This window comes from Triplophysa rosa, linkage group LG2, assembly GCF_024868665.1.
Source record: "Triplophysa rosa linkage group LG2, Trosa_1v2, whole genome shotgun sequence".
NCBI lineage: Eukaryota > Metazoa > Chordata > Actinopteri > Cypriniformes > Nemacheilidae > Triplophysa > Triplophysa rosa.
This window is the reverse complement of record NC_079891.1, coordinates 33,760,711-33,769,066: the sequence shown is the minus strand read 5'-3', so window position 1 is coordinate 33,769,066 and position 8,356 is coordinate 33,760,711. Positions and strand designations below refer to the sequence as shown.

At 37.6% G+C, this 8,356-nt stretch overlaps 1 protein-coding gene across 1 annotated transcript in view; it reads right to left on the bottom strand.

Moving 5' to 3' along the window:
* tnca (tenascin Ca) overlaps window positions 1-7,977 on the bottom strand; it is a 71,633-nt gene extending 63,656 nt beyond the window's left edge. The window contains exons 1-5 of the mRNA XM_057349859.1: window positions 7,898-7,977; window positions 7,716-7,743; window positions 7,416-7,510; window positions 2,088-2,225; window positions 1,024-1,146 (exon numbers count right to left, since the gene is read on the bottom strand). The gene's annotated coding sequence lies outside the window, so the exon portion shown is untranslated. The remainder of the gene's footprint in view (window positions 1-1,023; window positions 1,147-2,087; window positions 2,226-7,415; window positions 7,511-7,715; window positions 7,744-7,897) is intronic.
* Between the last annotated feature and the right edge of the window lie 379 nt (window positions 7,978-8,356).

Sequence of the window (8,356 nt, the reverse complement as noted above, 5' to 3'; positions counted from 1 at the left end):
CAGCACACGACCATCTTAAACCAGCACACGACCATCTTAAACCAGCACATGACCATCTTAAACCAGCACATGACCATCTTAAACCAACACATGACCATCTTAAACCAACACACGACCATCTTAAACCAGCACACGACCAGCTTAAACCAGCACATGACCATCTTAAACCAGCACAAACCAGCAAACCAGCATCAAAACATACCAAACCAGCATATGCTGTTTTTTTCAACAGGGGTAGCATATGTTAAGTTAAAGGTTAAGTTAAAATAAACGTCCGTGTGCGTGTTAATTTGTTAGCGCCAATGCTAATCCAGTCAAGTGTCCTTATTAACCATTTAATGCTTTTATAACTGTAATGGGGTAAAATAAATGGGAGGACAGGATGGGGTTTACAGCACCTATTTTATACATCCGAAATCTATGTGCTAGAATGTATGACTAGCAATGTCATGTGTCTGTTGTTAATATCATTAAGTCAGAAAATATGTATTCTAGAATATTCAATTCTATTTGGTTTAAAATGCCAAATTTAAGTCTAACCAAAGAAAAATCTACCTGTTGCATTTAATATTTTAATACACAGTTACCTTTATGTAAGTAATCTTGTGTAAATGCAGTATTAAAACTGAGGTTTGTTCTAATATTGCATCTGTACCGTGGAATCGTACTGGTATTGGTACAGACTACTGACATTTTGGTACCGTGACAACGCTACAATAAACGCTGCAATATAAAGGAGCAACGTGGAAATTTTAGCAGCATCTAGTGGCGAGATTGTGAATTGCAACCCTACAAATATGTTGGGTTGTTTCGACCCATGGCTGGGTAAAATATGCTGGGTTTCTACAACCCATGGTTAGGATGGACGGCATCATGGTACCCAGGAGACACAATCTTTTATCTTCCGTGACAAATGCACGTTCTGCACGCGGTTTTCTAAAGACTGACAGCATCCCTCATTCGTCTGAGCTGAAATTATTACCAGCAGGTGTGTCAAATGTGAGTCAGATGTTGTAAACTCACCCTCTCTATATTTCCGCTCATTATGAGATGGCAGAGAAGCGTGCATTTCTCTTTCCCATTTACGTGTGTTTCTCAGAGCTGCCATCCCATCATGCCCTGGGTTCATCCGGATGTCTGCAAAGTCTCAAAAAAAAGGAAAAAGCACTGAGATCTATTTATCTCAATTACTTCTATGAAAAGATGGACACTTTTGCTCGAGTCTCATTTGCGTCTCAGATATTTCTCCTGAAAGAAAAGGGTCAGAAATCTAGCAAATGTCTCTGTTGACATCTCGTCTAAAACTGGAGGAGAATGTGTCAAACTGAGCTCAGATTTGTCAAGTCTGCGATCAAAAGTCAGTGTTATTGAAGATCTCAGTATGAACTCAAACATTTCTCATCAAACTGACCCAAATCATACAATCTAAATTAATTGTATACCTCCATACTTCTCATGGATTTCAACAATTACCCTCATTTGTTTCCGTTTTTATTTCTCCTAAACAATTTTAGACTTAGTTGATACTTACAGTATATAAAACACAACAGAGAACTCAAAACAAATCTCCTGAGCTCTGAAAGAGAAACTTCTGGGTCTGTCTGTGCTCCTCCGCGCTGCATAAAAACTAAGACAGCCAACTTTATAAACTTTTCGCACATCTGCTTAGACACAAACAACCAAAACATTTACATAACAAAAGCGGCAGAATCTATGGAGATTAAACTGTACGATCCGTTGAATAAGCATATTTTCTTCTCGGCCTCAAACAGTCTGTGGTGCGCCAATGTTTGGGTAACACATCCAAGAAGTGTCTGCCGTATTTAGTAAGTCACGTCATTTAAAAGAAAACTGCTGGATAATCCAGGTTGAGAAAAACCACTTGTGATTTATAAAAGGGAAAGAACATTTTACCATGGCATCACATTATTCGTCAGCTCTGGTTTAGGAAAATCATTACGGATCACAGATGAAGCTTATGAAGATCTATGGAATCCTGCTTTAAATAGAAAGTTATAGCAGAGACGGCCCTTCACATCAATTAACATTTCATTGCTTTTGTTATGTGTTTCCCATGAAGCTGTTACCTGGATACTCCGTTCAGAAAGCCCATCTCTCCGGTTTCAGAAGCAGGCGTCCTGGCACAGAGAGACGGAACAGTCAGTCCTCTCAGGACGCCTATGACTGGAACCGCTTTCCACGCAGCTTCACGAGCATTCCAATGGCTGTAAATTACAAAAACATTTGTGGAGAACACATGGCAGAGAGAAACAGAGCCATGTTTGGTCTCTGCTGCATCTTCCATTCTGTGTACTAAAGAGTGTAGAACACGAACCAATGCTTTATGATAATACTACACATATCAAGCTCTTTCACATGGACTTCTTATTAATGTTAATCTCAGATTTCTCCTAAAATTCCTTATAGAAATAGACACAAATGAGACAACTGTTAGAGTATAGTATGGAGTACACAGTAGTCTGCTAAATGATACTGAGATCTCCTGAGACACAAATTGTAAAACAATAGATTTGCTATTTCCATGATTGGAATCATCATCGTCTATTCTAAAACACCATTTACATAACATACATAGTGGCCCTAAAATGTTTTTGAAACTGGATATGAAAGTGTGAATGTCAATGCATTAGACAACAATTTAACACTTTACAATAAGGTTTAATTCAGTTGCAATAATAAATAAATTTGGTTTTAAGAACAAACCACAATGTTTAGTTTATAAGTTTAACTTATAAATATACTATTTATCGATACTATTATAAATATACAATTTGAAATATATAAAAAGGTTCTATATCATAAAATTCTATTAAATGACATGTGAGATTTTAGCGGCATCTAGTGGTGAGATTGCGAATTGCAACCAAACACTCACTCCACACCTCCCCCTCCCTATCGAAGCACTACGGTGGCTGACACAGGACTAAGATGTCGTCACGTCTTCGCGGAGATAACGTATTTTACGAAACGTGCTCTGTAGAGCAGTTTGTCCATTTAGGGCTACTGTAGAAACAACATGGCGAATTCCATGCAAAGGGACCCGCGGTGTATGTGTAGATAAAAAAAAAGCTCATCCTAAGATAATAAAAACATAACGCTTCATTATGCAATGTGATTAACACATAGTTGTGTATAATAAAAATGTGTACGTTTTGTTACCTGTGCCTTGTCACTTTTTAACCTGTATGTGCACTGGAAGCTTCTGTCACGAAGACAAATTCCTTGTGTGTCCAAGCACACTCTTTCTTATTCTGATATTATATTGCATTTCTGTCACTAGAGCCTCCAAAGATATTACACACAGAACCTTTAATTATTATTTCACTGCATTACCTAAATGTCAATGCATTAAATCTTTTTGTAAATTGTTACAGACAGCAAATTATAAGCTTTCAAAATTAACTTTCCTGTATCTAAAACTGTTGCCAGTGTGCTTTTTGGTGCATGTATAAAGTCAGCTTGCCATCAAATCTTTAAAGCAAACAAAACCAAAACCAAAGCGAGTGAAATGTTTTGCATCAAACTGTCTTGATTTCTCTTGTTGTTTTCAAATGCTGTTTGGGTGACAGTGTAACAGAGATAAGAACCATCAGTTTGTCTGTTAAAACAGAGCTGAATTACTCAACATCTGGACTATAACACCCCCACCTGGTTACTGCAGGCATTCTGTGAGTTTTACCTCTCAAAGCACATATTAAACACAGGCAAAGACATGAGCACAAACATAAAACCTCACAAATAAAATATGAAATAAATCAAATTCCGCTCTGAAAAAATAATAATCTAACACTTCCAGCTTCTCCAAACATTCACTATAAGCTTACTATAATACAAAAATCAATATTACTTTATACCAAACAGATCTCTAATTCTAAATATTAACATCAACCATATTAAACCGAGCCACAGAGAGCATGATGAGAGAATATCACAGACCTGGAGCAATGCTGAGACACGTACACATTCAAAGTCAAATTGCACTTTTTCACAGTTTACAGGCAGAATTTTCACTTTACCTGCAAACTTTGCTATCTCACAAACTAGCACATTGACTTTTGTGCACGTTTCAACATTAACAAGAAGCATCTGCCCTCGCACCACTCTTATAACAATATAACAATAATAACTGTAAATAATATCCTAAAATTTTTACTCTTTATATTGTACAGTCTGAGCATCAAATTAAGCATTTCAATGTACACATCATTACTGATAGCTTGTGCATGTGACAAAATATCAAAGCACCGTGTTAAGATATTACAATATCAAGTACAATATTTACAGCTTCTGTGTCTGTATTTAATATTGATCTGATAAATAACCATATTCACTGACCTTGAGAACACATCTAAACTAATTCAATTGAAATAATTTACAGAAACAATGGTAAAAAAAAGGTCGCAATACAAATGATATGCTGTTTGTGCTGCCTAGAAAACATGCAGAAATAAACACACAAACCTTCAGAAAGTAAACTTGTTGAACCTGAGGAGCTGTGCTGGATGCGTTTATGCATCCTGACATGTGACAACTAACCCCGGGCTTAAAACTTCCATGCTCACATCATGTCGAAGTCCAATCTTTGGGAAAGATTGAGTGACTGTCAGAGACTCTCAGACAGACAGAAAGTGTATGTCGCTCTTCTACCAGACACATTCAAACAGGCCGTCTCCAAACCAATTCTCCTAGAATAATCCTTTAAAGTCGGCTTGGAGTGCTTTACTCCGCTCTTAACATTTGAAAAGAGCAATATAGACAGACGCATTTATTCAATTCAGTCCGCATCTGTAGCTGGAATACAAATGAATGCTGCATACGGAAATACGAAGTTCTTTTCCTCTGGGTCTTTTAGGCTGCTGAAGGGAAGCAAAGTTATTAAATTATAAATACATACGAATGCATTTATATGAAAACTACCCGGGTGAAATGGGGAACAAAAATATATATATAAATGTCACACATTACATTAATGCTTAACAGACTGAGAATTACAGACTCTCCAGAAATGACAGAGATTTCAGGTCGTATGGGTTCATCAGACACTCAAACCGATTGTTCTAGCCTCACCCCAACGTATCTCCAAACCTGCTTTTAATACCACACAAAGCATGTGTAATGTCAAAAAAGAGGTCAGGACTGCTTTTATACCAGAGACTCGATTCTACAAATGAACAAGCAGTTATTAAAACATCCTGTGCCTATCGCGAGGTGTATTTATCAATGTTATCCACCCCATTAATGTGCAATTATACACACTACTCCCCGATCGATTATATTGATCTCATAAATAATGTAAATACAAACATTAACCCAGGGTTAAATGTATACAGTGTGAAATCATGACACACACACACAACAACAAGGATTAGTCAAGAAAAATGTTGACATAAATGAACATTTGAAGGTCATTACAGCGTTCAAGCCATGAGGAAAATTCATGCTTCTCACCTGTTCATCAATATCTGTATCGTATAAAGTGATCTATAGACGGTTTCAGCTGCAACAACATAAAGAAACGTAACGCGGCCCAAAGTTCATTTCCGGTAGACCTCGGCAAAGATTTAATAACTGTTGTTAATTTAAATTATTAATAGACAATAAAATATTAATGTAAAATAATGTTAATATAAATAAAATATAAAATAAATTGCTATATTTTAACCAAACACAAGACTGAAAGTTAACTTTGGGTCAGGTGCGTGCGTCCGATGAAACGTCTATAAATAAAAGTGATTTAATTTGTAAATTAATTTGTAATTTTGCATATTATTGTTATTAAATAAACAATTTGTTGAATTGGTCGTGCGACTTGTCACATTTAAGTTTAGGCAAGTAACTTCTACTGGTAACCCAAAACTTTTAACTTGCAAGCTAACCTAATTTACTTGTTATTTCTTTTGCTTGTTTTAAGAAATAATCTGCAGGGACGCTATACTTTGCGGATGTGCAGCAGAAGTTAAGTTTGGGACACAAAAGCGTGCATGCGCAGTATGTTTGTTTATGTCATTGCTTTGAAATCGTCTATAGAAGCCAATTTCTTGCTTTACGCTACTCAGCAAAACATTTTTTGCTGCCTTAAATTTTTAAGTACAATCAACTTATAAAAACAATTACAAATGGCTTATTTTGACGAGTTGAAGTAATGTACAAAACTTGAAATAACTTGTGAAGCCAAGTTTATTGTACATATAAATTTAAGGCAGAAAAGGATTTTTACAGTACAGGGACATGAACAATATAATGTTCCAGTGAATTTAAGGGGTGTTTTTCCACACGCACAAACAGTATGACTAAATTAAAAATACAGCGAGGCATCACACACCGTATTGCTTAACTTTTCCCTGCAGCAATGATAAAAGCCATAATACTGTACACGTCTGGTCAGAAAACGAAATTCACAGGCAAAACCGAACCTGAACCTTATAATTGAGTGATTTAAAACGGACTGCTGCTCACCACACAAAGAGAGAATCGACTCACAACTTACAATTTATTGTGCACGGTGGGGATTCTGGGATTGTCTGGGATTGTCTTCGACATGCGGCAATATCTCGAATTTACATCTTACGAGGCAGTGATGAAAGTATGAGATAAGCAAATGCATAAATATAATATGCATCGAGTCTGTCGCCCGGGGATCCATGGTTAAGTCGGGGGGGGGGGGGGTTGTATGGGTTGCGTCTGAGCGGCTAAGATGGCCAGTCCGCCCCTGCCTGTCACAAACTTTCACAGGACACCTTCATTTCCAGGAGAGGCGCTCGTTTTCACAGCAGAACACAGAGAGCAAATATAAAGTGACAGGTACATGCGTCTTCGTTTAAGTTCTCTCTCCCACAGTCGTGAAGCTATACCTGTCTGGCACATCTCACGGTCTCTAAGCATTTTGCTGCTCATGTAAAATAAATCTATCCTGTACTTCCGCCTTCTTACAAATTGATTATGAGACGCTTCAAATCTGAAAATAAAGCGGAGGGAATACGGACACGCATGCATAAACAAAATAAAAATAAATGAGAAGAAATGCAAGACTTTACATATTTATCGCTGAATGTGTATTTCTAGCAGAGAAAGCTCAGCATTTGTTTGCGTTTTCATCTCTCGAAGGAATTCAATGACCCTCCATATTAAAGCGAGAATAAGGCATCGGCGCTGTAGATGAATTCACCTGTCAGTTAGAAAGTCTTTATTCTGCACCAACGCATCACTGAAGCGTTACGCACCTGCAGGTTTGCCTATCGATCTTAGTCAATCTCACCGTCTATTTCTATGCAAATATACACAGTAAAGACTCAAGTGTGTGGACACTTTGTGGGCCAGTTTGTGAAACGTCACTACACAAATGCCAAGTTCATTCATTTCTCAGATTTAGAGACGATTAATGAAATGATCATTACCTGCCAGCAGGGGGCAGCAGTCAGAACTGTAACTTGCATTCGCACGCGCAGATCCAACCGGAGGTCTGTTATAGTTTACCTCAAGTTCACGACACCTGCACATAGACATTAACAAAACTGAGACATTAGTTAGATGAAATAAACAATCTAGAATACTGTACATAATGTGTGACATAAAAGTGACAAGAAACTGCCAAGATGTCACAAAAAGCATTATACACTATAGGCTACGTTAGTCTACACGTTTGTGCATCTACAGTATTTAATATATAAAACGCATTTCTCTCGTCATGTACTCACCCTCATGTTGTTCCAAATCAGTTGTCTTCTGTGAAAAAAAGAATGTGATATTTAATTCATTTTCCCAAACAGTGAAAGTTAATTTTGTGGCCCATATGACTTGTGACGCATGTTCCGGTCTTCTGGAGTCATACAATCTAAAGCTTTGTGCGAGAAACAGATTTTTATTCTCTGATAATCACCCCGTGCAGAGCCGTTCTCGTCATCTCAGATATCCCCTAATATGTCTTCTTAATCACATCTTTCAATTGTTCCTCCTAAACAGCAATGAGATCACATATTCTCTCACAAAACGGCCAAACGCTGATGCACACGTCCCCTCGAGAATTTACAAGGAGATCAAGTGTTTTGCATTGCTCGTTTATGCGTGACACTATAAACGCATGCTCTTGAAGTGTGAAACTTTGAGTACGCAGAGAGATAAAGACAGAAAAATCAATGATATTTTGCAAACGTCGTCCTCCTGGCAGCCACGTTCTCTTTAACAGTATAATAAATGGGAGGAGGGCGACTGACGTACAGCTGGAATGCAGATGAATTCGGGCTAGCTGTGATGCATCGAAACTTCCTCGGATTCAATAATTTCCCCTCGGTTCCGCAGTGCGAAGAACACTATTCCGAAGGGGCGGTGGTGCTGAAAG